The sequence below is a fragment of the Phyllobates terribilis genome, unplaced genomic scaffold, assembly GCF_046119375.1.
Source record: "Phyllobates terribilis strain yellow unplaced genomic scaffold, ASM4611937v1 Scaffold_142__1_contigs__length_4687701, whole genome shotgun sequence".
Lineage (NCBI taxonomy): Eukaryota > Metazoa > Chordata > Amphibia > Anura > Dendrobatidae > Phyllobates > Phyllobates terribilis.
This window is the reverse complement of record NW_027362902.1, coordinates 1693713-1707256: the sequence shown is the minus strand read 5'-3', so window position 1 is coordinate 1707256 and position 13544 is coordinate 1693713. Positions and strand designations below refer to the sequence as shown.

General features: G+C 44.8%; 7 non-coding genes and 2 pseudogenes across 7 annotated transcripts; all 9 read right to left on the bottom strand.

Moving 5' to 3' along the window:
- Positions 1-987: 987 nt before the first annotated feature.
- Positions 988-1178, bottom strand: LOC141206143 (U2 spliceosomal RNA). Its single transcript, XR_012276809.1, has one exon. It is a non-coding gene; the product is annotated as a U2 spliceosomal RNA (small nuclear RNA).
- Positions 1179-2293: 1115 nt separating this feature from the next.
- LOC141206056 (U2 spliceosomal RNA) lies at positions 2294-2484 on the bottom strand. The gene has a single exon (XR_012276722.1). It is a non-coding gene; the product is annotated as a U2 spliceosomal RNA (small nuclear RNA).
- Positions 2485-3599: 1115 nt separating this feature from the next.
- Positions 3600-3790, bottom strand: LOC141206657 (U2 spliceosomal RNA). Its single transcript, XR_012277204.1, has one exon. It is a non-coding gene; the product is annotated as a U2 spliceosomal RNA (small nuclear RNA).
- Positions 3791-4905: 1115 nt separating this feature from the next.
- On the bottom strand, positions 4906-5087 carry LOC141206208 (U2 spliceosomal RNA). Its single transcript, XR_012276873.1, has one exon. It is a non-coding gene; the product is annotated as a U2 spliceosomal RNA (small nuclear RNA).
- Positions 5088-5611: 524 nt separating this feature from the next.
- On the bottom strand, positions 5612-5727 carry LOC141206398 (U2 spliceosomal RNA; annotated as a pseudogene).
- Positions 5728-6842: 1115 nt separating this feature from the next.
- Positions 6843-7033, bottom strand: LOC141206656 (U2 spliceosomal RNA). The gene has a single exon (XR_012277203.1). It is a non-coding gene; the product is annotated as a U2 spliceosomal RNA (small nuclear RNA).
- Positions 7034-8148: 1115 nt separating this feature from the next.
- Positions 8149-8339, bottom strand: LOC141206653 (U2 spliceosomal RNA). The gene has a single exon (XR_012277202.1). It is a non-coding gene; the product is annotated as a U2 spliceosomal RNA (small nuclear RNA).
- A 1115-nt stretch (positions 8340-9454) lies between these two features.
- Positions 9455-9645, bottom strand: LOC141206651 (U2 spliceosomal RNA). The gene has a single exon (XR_012277200.1). It is a non-coding gene; the product is annotated as a U2 spliceosomal RNA (small nuclear RNA).
- Positions 9646-10760: 1115 nt separating this feature from the next.
- On the bottom strand, positions 10761-10931 carry LOC141206371 (U2 spliceosomal RNA; annotated as a pseudogene).
- Positions 10932-13544: the final 2613 nt, after the last annotated feature.

Genomic DNA, 13544 nt, shown 5'->3' with positions numbered 1-13544 from the left:
TTCGGCTTGCTGCTGCTGCAATCCACGCGTTTTAGATCTGCATAACTCCACCTCTTTAAACACAGCACCTTCACCCCCTGCTGTTCCCACCTGCCTCAACACCGTTGGAAGGGAGGAGAACCAATTAAGGCGGGGGGTGGGGTGGAACGAGCAGCTGTCTACCCTTAGCAGGAGGGCTCCTGATTACATACCTCTCCTGCTGCTGCTGCTGCTGGCTGTCCAGCAGCAGACTGAAGGTGGCTGCTGCTGTGCACAGGTATATAAAGGCTCAGAGCCTATTATGACACGCGCAGCCAGCGTTCCATTGCCACATTCCATCTACTGCAGGCAGGATACCTGGCTGGCTGAATGTCGCTGAGAAGCTCACAGAGACCGCCATAAGCAACAGTTTAACAGAATGCCACAGACTAATCAACCAAACTTTTTGGGTTGGGTTCTCTTTTATAGTCTGCAGGCATTAAATGAAAGAAGTCAGTGTTCCAGCAGAAGGAGACAACGTTTCAGAAAAGGCATTGTAGCAAACCAAAAAAGAAATTTTAAGCGCAGCAGAGTAACCAGCGCACATACCTGTTAGCTCAGGTGAGTTTAAAAGGCTGCTGTTGATAACAAGGGCATTTGCTAAATAGATGGTGTGTGTGCAACAATATACTGAAAGGTCAATTATATTGTGCAGCTTATCTCACCACCTGTAGTTATTTAGGTGAAAGCTCCAAAATGCTTGCCTAATATGTCTGTTTATCCAAAAGGAAGTAAAAAGGGAGAGCTAGAAAGTAAGCATTGCATCACATTACATGGCAATGCAATGCACAGTTGCTGAAGTTGAACCAAAATGAGCTTGTAATCTGGCTTCTGCAACTTTGAACATGAAAAATCCAATGAGGAGAAGAAAAGCAAAGCCAAAGAGTCCATCCCCAAATCCGACAAACAAGCAAAATGAACAAAAAACATTGAATTCAATTCTTTCTGATTTTAGAAACTGCATTAAAGAAGGGGTGCACCAGTCCTGGAGATACTGCAATACCAGGTCAATGCGTGGAGTGGACATAGCAAGCTCTTTTTCCATCTCCCTGTTCTAAAAATCCATTTAATATATGGTCCCCAGATAGGGGACGTATCAGATATTAAACTGATAAGAACAGATACTACACTTGATCTTAGCCAAAAGGCCGAGAAGCGATAACCAGAATTGGTTTCAAACTACGGAGCCACCCAAGGATCCTGAAAAGTCCATTTGTGGAGATGAGCTCCTGGACTCCCGTTAAGAAGACATGTTGTCAACCTCTAGATCCCTTACATGCCTGCACTTTTCGGCTTGCTGCTGCTGCAATCCACGCGTTTTAGATCTGCATAACTCCACCTCTTTAAACACAGCACCTTCACCCCCTGCTGTTCCCACTCGCCTCAACACCGTTGGAAGGGAGGAGAACCAATTAAGGCGGGGGGTGGGGTGGAACGAGCAGCTGTCTACCCTTAGCAGGAGGGCTCCTGATTACATACCTCTCCTGCTGCTGCTGCTGCTGGCTGTCCAGCAGCAGACTGAAGGTGGCTGCTGCTGTGCACAGGTATATAAAGGCTCAGAGCCTATTATGACACGCGCAGCCAGCGTTCCATTGCCACATTCCATCTACTGCAGGCAGGATACCTGGCTGGCTGAATGTCGCTGAGAAGCTCACAGAGACCGCCATAAGCAACAGTTTAACAGAATGCCACAGACTAATCAACCAAACTTTTTGGGTTGGGTTCTCTTTTATAGTCTGCAGGCATTAAATGAAAGAAGTCAGTGTTCCAGCAGAAGGAGACAACGTTTCAGAAAAGGCATTGTAGCAAACCAAAAAAGAAATTTTAAGCGCAGCAGAGTAACCAGCGCACATACCTGTTAGCTCAGGTGAGTTTAAAAGGCTGCTGTTGATAACAAGGGCATTTGCTAAATAGATGGTGTGTGTGCAACAATATACTGAAAGGTCAATTATATTGTGCAGCTTATCTCACCACCTGTAGTTATTTAGGTGAAAGCTCCAAAATGCTTGCCTAATATGTCTGTTTATCCAAAAGGAAGTAAAAAGGGAGAGCTAGAAAGATAGCATTGCATCACATTACATGGCAATGCAATGCACAGTTGCTGAAGTTGAACCAAAATGAGCTTGTAATCTGGCTTCTGCAACTTTGAACATGAAAAATCCAATGAGGAGAAGAAAAGCAAAGCCAAAGAGTCCATCCCCAAATCCGACAAACAAGCAAAATGAACAAAAAACATTGAATTCAATTCTTTCTGATTTTAGAAACTGCATTAAAGAAGGGGTGCACCGGTCCTGGAGATGCTGCAATACCAGGTCAATGCGTGGAGTGGACAGAGCAAGCTCTTTTTCCATCTCCCTGTTCTAAAAATCCATTTAATATATGGTCCCCAGATAGGGGACGTATCAGATATTAAACTGATAAGAACAGATACTACACTTGATCTTAGCCAAAAGGCCGAGAAGCGATAACCAGAATTGGTTTCAAACTACGGAGCCACCCAAGGATCCTGAAAAGTCCATTTGTGGAGATGAGCTCCTGGACTCCCGTTAAGAAGACATGTTGTCAACCTCTAGATCCCTTACATGCCTGCACTTTTCGGCTTGCTGCTGCTGCAATCCACGCGTTTTAGATCTGCATAACTCCACCTCTTTAAACACAGCACCTTCACCCCCTGCTGTTCCCACCCGCCTCAACACCGTTGGAAGGGAGGAGAACCAATTAAGGCGGGGGGTGGGGTGGAACGAGCAGCTGTCTACCCTTAGCAGGAGGGCTCCTGATTACATACCTCTCCTGCTGCTGCTGCTGCTGGCTGTCCAGCAGCAGACTGAAGGTGGCTGCTGCTGTGCACAGGTATATAAAGGCTCAGAGCCTATTATGACACGCGCAGCCAGCGTTCCATTGCCACATTCCATCTACTGCAGGCAGGATACCTGGCTGGCTGAATGTCGCTGAGAAGCTCACAGAGACCGCCATAAGCAACAGTTTAACAGAATGCCACAGACTAATCAACCAAACTTTTTGGGTTGGGTTCTCTTTTATAGTCTGCAGGCATTAAATGAAAGAAGTCAGTGTTCCAGCAGAAGGAGACAACGTTTCAGAAAAGGCATTGCAGCAAACCAAAAAAGAAATTTTAAGCGCAGCAGAGTAACCAGCGCACATACCTGTTAGCTCAGGTGAGTTTAAAAGGCTGCTGTTGATAACAAGGGCATTTGCTAAATAGATGGTGTGTGTGCAACAATATACTGAAAGGTCAATTATATTGTGCAGCTTATCTCACCACCTGTAGTTATTTAGGTGAAAGCTCCAAAATGCTTGCCTAATATGTCTGTTTATCCAAAAGGAAGTAAAAAGGGAGAGCTAGAAAGATAGCATTGCATCACATTACATGGCAATGCAATGCACAGTTGCTGAAGTTGAACCAAAATGAGCTTGTAATCTGGCTTCTGCAACTTTGAACATGAAAAATCCAATGAGGAGAAGAAAAGCAAAGCCAAAGAGTCCATCCCCAAATCCGACAAACAAGCAAAATGAACAAAAAACATTGAATTCAATTCTTTCTGATTTTAGAAACTGCATTAAAGAAGGGGTGCACCGGTCCTGGAGATACTGCAATACCAGGTCAATGCGTGGAGTGGACAGAGCAAGCTCTTTTTCCATCTCCCTGTTCTAAAAATCCATTTAATATATGGTCCCCAGATAGGGGACGTATCAGATATTAAACTGATAAGAACAGATACTACACTTGATCTTAGCCAAAAGGCCGAGAAGCGATAACCAGAATTGGTTTCAAACTACGGAGCCACCCAAGGATCCTGAAAAGTCCATTTGTGGAGATGAGCTCCTGGACTCCCGTTAAGAAGACATGTTGTCAACCTCTAGATCCCTTACATGCCTGCACTTTTCGGCTTGCTGCTGCTGCAATCCACGCGTTTTAGATCTGCATAACTCCACCTCTTTAAACACAGCACCTTCACCCCCTGCTGTTCCCACCCGCCTCAACACCGTTGGAAGGGAGGAGAACCAATTAAGGCGGGGGGTGGGGTGGAACGAGCAGCTGTCTACCCTTAGCAGGAGGGCTCCTGATTACATACCTCTCCTGCTGCTGCTGCTGCTGGCTGTCCAGCAGCAGACTGAAGGTGGCTGCTGCTGTGCACAGGTATATAAAGGCTCAGAGCCTATTATGACACGCGCAGCCAGCGTTCCATTGCCACATTCCATCTACTGCAGGCAGGATACCTGGCTGGCTGAATGTCGCTGAGAAGCTCACAGAGACCGCCATAAGCAACAGTTTAACAGAATGCCACAGACTAATCAACCAAACTTTTTGGGTTGGGTTCTCTTTTATAGTCTGCAGGCATTAAATGAAAGAAGTCAGTGTTCCAGCAGAAGGAGACAACGTTTCAGAAAAGGCATTGTAGCAAACCAAAAAAGAAATTTTAAGCGCAGCAGAGTAACCAGCGCACATACCTGTTAGCTCAGGTGAGTTTAAAAGGCTGCTGTTGATAACAAGGGCATTTGCTAAATAGATGGTGTGTGTGCAACAATATACTGAAAGGTCAATTATATTGTGCAGCTTATCTCACCACCTGTAGTTATTTAGGTGAAAGCTCCAAAATGCTTGCCTAATATGTCTGTTTATCCAAAAGGAAGTAAAAAGGGAGAGCTAGAAAGATAGCATTGCATCACATTACATGGCAATGCAATGCACAGTTGCTGAAGTTGAACCAAAATGAGCTTGTAATCTGGCTTCTGCAACTTTGAACATGAAAAATCCAATGAGGAGAAGAAAAGCAAAGCCAAAGAGTCCATCCCCAAATCCGACAAACAAGCAAAATGAACAAAAAACATTGAATTCAATTCTTTCTGATTTTAGAAACTGCATTAAAGAAGGGGTGCACCAGTCCTGGAGATACTGCAATACCAGGTCAATGCGTGGAGTGGACAGAGCAAGCTCTTTTTCCATCTCCCTGTTCTAAAAATCCATTTAATATATGGTCCCCAGATAGGGGACGTATCAGATATTAAACTGATAAGAACAGATTTTTTGATTGAAGCTGCATCCAAGGCACTGAAAAATGTGACCGAAGTCACACCAAAACAGCGCACGAGGCGAGGATTCATGTGGACCCTTCCCGGAGGAGAGGGTCCCCAATAAACCATCCCCATCCCTCCGAGCCAGAAGGCCACAGCGAGGGTCAGGGATCTCCGATGCTCTCCCTAGCCGAAGCCGGAGAAGAGCCGTTTTCGTGCTCCCAGCTTCCATCTAGGCTGCCACCCTAGTGGAGCTGGAGCCTGTGTTGGTTTCTCAGCCCAAAGCTGACCGGACCTCCGACCGGGTTTATAAAAATTCCCCTTCCTAGCCCGGAGGCCAGGAATAGGGGGGGTTGCTCAGAAAGTATGATTGGCAAAGGTGCGGCATGCTACGAAGCCAAGTCTTTCTGGGGTTCCCAGTCCCAGTAAGCTTGGACTCCCACCAGGGCGCCTACTCCTGGGGCACATTGCTCCAAAGCCCTCACACTTACCCAGCATAGTGACTTCGATCCTGGAGGGCCATGTTTTCCATCAGATAACTCTATGAGCCACCTGGCGTACTAACAAGTGCACCAAACCAGTGTGTAATATGCATCAATTTACTAGGGCAGCCCAAGGACAAAACTGCCTTTTCAAAAGATACTACACTTGATCTTAGCCAAAAGGCCGAGAAGCGATAACCAGAATTGGTTTCAAACTACGGAGCCACCCAAGGATCCTGAAAAGTCCATTTGTGGAGATGAGCTCCTGGACTCCCGTTAAGAAGACATGTTGTCAACCTCTAGATCCCTTACATGCCTGCACTTTTCGGCTTGCTGCTGCTGCAATCCACGCGTTTTAGATCTGCATAACTCCACCTCTTTAAACACAGCACCTTCACCCCCTGCTGTTCCCACCCGCCTCAACACCGTTGGAAGGGAGGAGAACCAATTAAGGCGGGGGGTGGGGTGGAACGAGCAGCTGTCTACCCTTAGCAGGAGGGCTCCTGATTACATACCTCTCCTGCTGCTGCTGCTGCTGGCTGTCCAGCAGCAGACTGAAGGTGGCTGCTGCTGTGCACAGGTATATAAAGGCTCAGAGCCTATTATGACACGCGCAGCCAGCGTTCCATTGCCACATTCCATCTACTGCAGGCAGGATACCTGGCTGGCTGAATGTCGCTGAGAAGCTCACAGAGACCGCCATAAGCAACAGTTTAACAGAATGCCACAGACTAATCAACCAAACTTTTTGGGTTGGGTTCTCTTTTATAGTCTGCAGGCATTAAATGAAAGAAGTCAGTGTTCCAGCAGAAGGAGACAACGTTTCAGAAAAGGCATTGTAGCAAACCAAAAAAGAAATTTTAAGCGCAGCAGAGTAACCAGCGCACATACCTGTTAGCTCAGGTGAGTTTAAAAGGCTGCTGTTGATAACAAGGGCATTTGCTAAATAGATGGTGTGTGTGCAACAATATACTGAAAGGTCAATTATATTGTGCAGCTTATCTCACCACCTGTAGTTATTTAGGTGAAAGCTCCAAAATGCTTGCCTAATATGTCTGTTTATCCAAAAGGAAGTAAAAAGGGAGAGCTAGAAAGATAGCATTGCATCACATTACATGGCAATGCAATGCACAGTTGCTGAAGTTGAACCAAAATGAGCTTGTAATCTGGCTTCTGCAACTTTGAACATGAAAAATCCAATGAGGAGAAGAAAAGCAAAGCCAAAGAGTCCATCCCCAAATCCGACAAACAAGCAAAATGAACAAAAAACATTGAATTCAATTCTTTCTGATTTTAGAAACTGCATTAAAGAAGGGGTGCACCGGTCCTGGAGATACTGCAATACCAGGTCAATGCGTGGAGTGGACAGAGCAAGCTCTTTTTCCATCTCCCTGTTCTAAAAATCCATTTAATATATGGTCCCCAGATAGGGGACGTATCAGATATTAAACTGATAAGAACAGATACTACACTTGATCTTAGCCAAAAGGCCGAGAAGCGATAACCAGAATTGGTTTCAAACTACGGAGCCACCCAAGGATCCTGAAAAGTCCATTTGTGGAGATGAGCTCCTGGACTCCCGTTAAGAAGACATGTTGTCAACCTCTAGATCCCTTACATGCCTGCACTTTTCGGCTTGCTGCTGCTGCAATCCACGCGTTTTAGATCTGCATAACTCCACCTCTTTAAACACAGCACCTTCACCCCCTGCTGTTCCCACCCGCCTCAACACCGTTGGAAGGGAGGAGAACCAATTAAGGCGGGGGGTGGGGTGGAATGAGCAGCTGTCTACCCTTAGCAGGAGGGCTCCTGATTACATACCTCTCCTGCTGCTGCTGCTGCTGGCTGTCCAGCAGCAGACTGAAGGTGGCTGCTGCTGTGCACAGGTATATAAAGGCTCAGAGCCTATTATGACACGCGCAGCCAGCGTTCCATTGCCACATTCCATCTACTGCAGGCAGGATACCTGGCTGGCTGAATGTCGCTGAGAAGCTCACAGAGACCGCCATAAGCAACAGTTTAACAGAATGCCACAGACTAATCAACCAAACTTTTTGGGTTGGGTTCTCTTTTATAGTCTGCAGGCATTAAATGAAAGAAGTCAGTGTTCCAGCAGAAGGAGACAACGTTTCAGAAAAGGCATTGTAGCAAACCAAAAAAGAAATTTTAAGCGTAGCAGAGTAACCAGCGCACATACCTGTTAGCTCAGGTGAGTTTAAAAGGCTGCTGTTGATAACAAGGGCATTTGCTAAATAGATGGTGTGTGTGCAACAATATACTGAAAGGTCAATTATATTGTGCAGCTTATCTCACCACCTGTAGTTATTTAGGTGAAAGCTCCAAAATGCTTGCCTAATATGTCTGTTTATCCAAAAGGAAGTAAAAAGGGAGAGCTAGAAAGATAGCATTGCATCACATTACATGGCAATGCAATGCACAGTTGCTGAAGTTGAACCAAAATGAGCTTGTAATCTGGCTTCTGCAACTTTGAACATGAAAAATCCAATGAGGAGAAGAAAAGCAAAGCCAAAGAGTCCATCCCCAAATCCGACAAACAAGCAAAATGAACAAAAAACATTGAATTCAATTCTTTCTGATTTTAGAAACTGCATTAAAGAAGGGGTGCACCGGTCCTGGAGATACTGCAATACCAGGTCAATGCGTGGAGTGGACAGAGCAAGCTCTTTTTCCATCTCCCTGTTCTAAAAATCCATTTAATATATGGTCCCCAGATAGGGGACGTATCAGATATTAAACTGATAAGAACAGATACTACACTTGATCTTAGCCAAAAGGCCGAGAAGCGATAACCAGAATTGGTTTCAAACTACGGAGCCACCCAAGGATCCTGAAAAGTCCATTTGTGGAGATGAGCTCCTGGACTCCCGTTAAGAAGACATGTTGTCAACCTCTAGATCCCTTACATGCCTGCACTTTTCGGCTTGCTGCTGCTGCAATCCACGCGTTTTAGATCTGCATAACTCCACCTCTTTAAACACAGCACCTTCACCCCCTGCTGTTCCCACCCGCCTCAACACTGTTGGAAGGGAGGAGAACCAATTAAGGCGGGGGGTGGGGTGGAACGAGCAGCTGTCTACCCTTAGCAGGAGGGCTCCTGATTACATACCTCTCCTGCTGCTGCTGCTGCTGGCTGTCCAGCAGCAGACTGAAGGTGGCTGCTGCTGTGCACAGGTATATAAAGGCTCAGAGCCTATTATGACACGCGCAGCCAGCGTTCCATTGCCACATTCCATCTACTGCAGGCAGGATACCTGGCTGGCTGAATGTCGCTGAGAAGCTCACAGAGACCGCCATAAGCAACAGTTTAACAGAATGCCACAGACTAATCAACCAAACTTTTTGGGTTGGGTTCTCTTTTATAGTCTGCAGGCATTAAATGAAAGAAGTCAGTGTTCCAGCAGAAGGAGACAACGTTTCAGAAAAGGCATTGTAGCAAACCAAAAAAGAAATTTTAAGCGCAGCAGAGTAACCAGCGCACATACCTGTTAGCTCAGGTGAGTTTAAAAGGCTGCTGTTGATAACAAGGGCATTTGCTAAATAGATGGTGTGTGTGCAACAATATACTGAAAGGTCAATTATATTGTGCAGCTTATCTCACCACCTGTAGTTATTTAGGTGAAAGCTCCAAAATGCTTGCCTAATATGTCTGTTTATCCAAAAGGAAGTAAAAAGGGAGAGCTAGAAAGATAGCATTGCATCAAATTACATGGCAATGCAATGCACAGTTGCTGAAGTTGAACCAAAATGAGCTTGTAATCTGGCTTCTGCAACTTTGAACATGAAAAATCCAATGAGGAGAAGAAAAGCAAAGCCAAAGAGTCCATCCCCAAATCCGACAAACAAGCAAAATGAACAAAAAACATTGAATTCAATTCTTTCTGATTTTAGAAACTGCATTAAAGAAGGGGTGCACCGGTCCTGGAGATACTGCAATACCAGGTCAATGCGTGGAGTGGACAGAGCAAGCTCTTTTTCCATCTCCCTGTTCTAAAAATCCATTTAATATATGGTCCCCAGATAGGGGACGTATCAGATATTAAACTGATAAGAACAGATACTACACTTGATCTTAGCCAAAAGGCCGAGAAGCGATAACCAGAATTGGTTTCAAACTACGGAGCCACCCAAGGATCCTGAAAAGTCCATTTGAGGAGATGAGCTCCTGGACTCCCGTTAAGAAGACATGTTGTCAACCTCTAGATCCCTTACATGCCTGCACTTTTCGGCTTGCTGCTGCTGCAATCCACGCGTTTTAGATCTGCATAACTCCACCTCTTTAAACACAGCACCTTCACCCCCTGCTGTTCCCACCCGCCTCAACACCGTTGGAAGGGAGGAGAACCAATTAAGGCGGGGGGTGGGGTGGAACGAGCAGCTGTCTACCCTTAGCAGGAGGGCTCCTGATTACATACCTCTCCTGCTGCTGCTGCTGCTGGCTGTCCAGCAGCAGACTGAAGGTGGCTGCTGCTGTGCACAGGTATATAAAGGCTCAGAGCCTATTATGACACGCGCAGCCAGCGTTCCATTGCCACATTCCATCTACTGCAGGCAGGATACCTGGCTGGCTGAATGTCGCTGAGAAGCTCACAGAGACCGCCATAAGCAACAGTTTAACAGAATGCCACAGACTAATCAACCAAACTTTTTGGGTTGGGTTCTCTTTTATAGTCTGCAGGCATTAAATGAAAGAAGTCAGTGTTCCAGCAGAAGGAGACAACGTTTCAGAAAAGGCATTGTAGCAAACCAAAAAAGAAATTTTAAGCGCAGCAGAGTAACCAGCGCACATACCTGTTAGCTCAGGTGAGTTTAAAAGGCTGCTGTTGATAACAAGGGCATTTGCTAAATAGATGGTGTGTGTGCAACAATATACTGAAAGGTCAATTATATTGTGCAGCTTATCTCACCACCTGTAGTTATTTAGGTGAAAGCTCCAAAATGCTTGCCTAATATGTCTGTTTATCCAAAAGGAAGTAAAAAGGGAGAGCTAGAAAGATAGCATTGCATCACATTACATGGCAATGCAATGCACAGTTGCTGAAGTTGAACCAAAATGAGCTTGTAATCTGGCTTCTGCAACTTTGAACATGAAAAATCCAATGAGGAGAAGAAAAGCAAAGCCAAAGAGTCCATCCCCAAATCCGACAAACAAGCAAAATGAACAAAAAACATTGAATTCAATTCTTTCTGATTTTAGAAACTGCATTAAAGAAGGGGTGCACCGGTCCTGGAGATACTGCAATACCAGGTCAATGCGTGGAGTGGACAGAGCAAGCTCTTTTTCCATCTCCCTGTTCTAAAAATCCATTTAATATATGGTCCCCAGATAGGGGACGTATCAGATATTAAACTGATAAGAACGGATTTTTTTTTTTTTTTTTTTTTTTTTTTTTTTTTTTTTTTTTTTTCCATAACACTCAGATTACAAGTACCATCTCGATTCCATACTTCTGAAAACGGTGATGGACCAAATCCATCATCGTGTCATTTTAAAACAAAAAAACATTATTTAATGCATATACAAAAAAAACAAAACAACAACCAGTATTTCCTCTCAGACACATAATATATAGAGGAAGGAAACAAAACACATTACTGCATTCCTCCCTTCAACGCATAATATGTTAGATACTCCAACAGTCCTTTCTCTTGCGAGAAAGATTCAAAGTTTGTATTCACATAATCTATCCATGTCCTTCCCACCTTATAGGTTTCAAAAAACCTCTCTTTATTTGCCTTCACACTTGCGATTACCTTTGGAAAAAAAGCTTCAAAGCACACACCACTTCCCTTCATTTCCGCAATTCCTTTTTTAACTTTGTCCATTTCTTTATCAGCTTCCTCCTCTTCTGTTTGCCTCTGAACCTCTACCGTCTTCTTTTTTTCTTTCTTTTCCGCCTTTGCACTTTCCATCTTCTCCTTATTACTCTTTCTCTTTGGGCATTCCTTAAACCTATGCCCAATTTCCATACACAGGTTACACTTATTCCTTTCTACTGGACATGATTTAGAAACATGTCCTTCCGCTTTACACTTCCAACACTTTTCTGCAGTACAGTCTTCACGTTTATGACCATATACCTCACAAATTGAACAAAAGGAATCCATCCCATTAAAGAATAAATTCCCACTTACTTTACCAAGCTTAAACCTTTGAGGCGGGTAGGAAAAACTCCTATCCTTGTTCATGTTAAATTCCACAAAAAATTTCCACTTTCCCGTCCATACTCCGAATTCATTCATTACTTTACCTTTTGATACTACAGACTTGGCAAAACCACTCAAAAACGTGACAATGTCCTCTTCTGGAACCAGTGGTGAAAACATCTTCACTGTCACCATCTTTTCACTACTAAATACGTGACGTTGAAACCGAATTCCAACAAACTTCTCATGTCTCAATTCATCAAAAGAATCCATATAGTTCTCCAAAATCTTCCTAGACTCAAAAAACACGTCATAGACACCCTTTTGGGGATAATCCATAACTGCCACGATGTCTTCTTTTTTCACCTTTGCGACACCCAAGATGATCTCCTTCATAATAAACCGAAAGTCCTTAACCTTCTGACAGTCTCTCCGGACAAAAATCCGGAAAGCGGTCTCCACACGTGCATGTTCTGGAACCTCCAACTTCGGCCACAACTCCGCCTCTGTTGCCATGATTCTCCAACAGAATTAGCGTAATCTCCACTCCAACACACAGAAGGAGCGAGTATGATCGCTTCCCGTTGTCTGGGGACTAAGCCGACACGCCTATAGCAGCAAGGGGGTGAAGTCCCCACAATTAAGTAAGGACGATCCCCCAAGGCCGACGAGCCAGGTACCCCAGACACCTCCAACCAAAACCAAGGCAGCAATCGCTAAATCACTGCACTTGATCTTAGCCAAAAGGCCGAGAAGCGATAACCAGAATTGGTTTCAAACTACGGAGCCACCCAAGGATCCTGAAAAGTCCATTTGTGGAGATGAGCTCCTGGACTCCCGTTAAGAAGACATGTTGTCAACCTCTAGATCCCTTACATGCCTGCACTTTTCGGCTTGCTGCTGCTGCAATCCACGCGTTTTAGATCTGCATAACTCCACCTCTTTAAACACAGCACCTTCACCCCCTGCTGTTCCCACCCGCCTCAACACCGTTGGAAGGGAGGAGAACCAATTAAGGCGGGGGGTGGGGTGGAATGAGCAGCTGTCTACCCTTAGCAGGAGGGCTCCTGATTACATACCTCTCCTGCTGCTGCTGCTGCTGGCTGTCCAGCAGCAGACTGAAGGTGGCTGCTGCTGTGCACAGGTATATAAAGGCTCAGAGCCTATTATGACACGCGCAGCCAGCGTTCCATTGCCACATTCCATCTACTGCAGGCAGGATACCTGGCTGGCTGAATGTCGCTGAGAAGCTCACAGAGACCGCCATAAGCAACAGTTTAACAGAATGCCACAGACTAATCAACCAAACTTTTTGGGTTGGGTTCTCTTTTATAGTCTGCAGGCATTAAATGAAAGAAGTCAGTGTTCCAGCAGAAGGAGACAACGTTTCAGAAAAGGCATTGTAGCAAACCAAAAAAGAAATTTTAAGCGTAGCAGAGTAACCAGCGCACATACCTGTTAGATCAGGTGAGTTTAAAAGGCTGCTGTTGATAACAAGGGCATTTGCTAAATAGATGGTGTGTGTGCAACAATATACTGAAAGGTCAATTATATTGTGCAGCTTATCTCACCACCTGTAGTTATTTAGGTGAAAGCTCCAAAATGCTTGCCTAATATGTCTGTTTATCCAAAAGGAAGTAAAAAGGGAGAGCTAGAAAGATAGCATTGCATCAAATTACATGGCAATGCAATGCACAGTTGCTGAAGTTGAACCAAAATGAGCTTGTAATCTGGCTTCTGCAACTTTGAACATGAAAAATCCAATGAGGAGAAGAAAAGCAAAGCCAAAGAGTCCATCCCCAAATCCGACAAACAAGCAAAATGAACAAAAAACATTGAATTCAATTC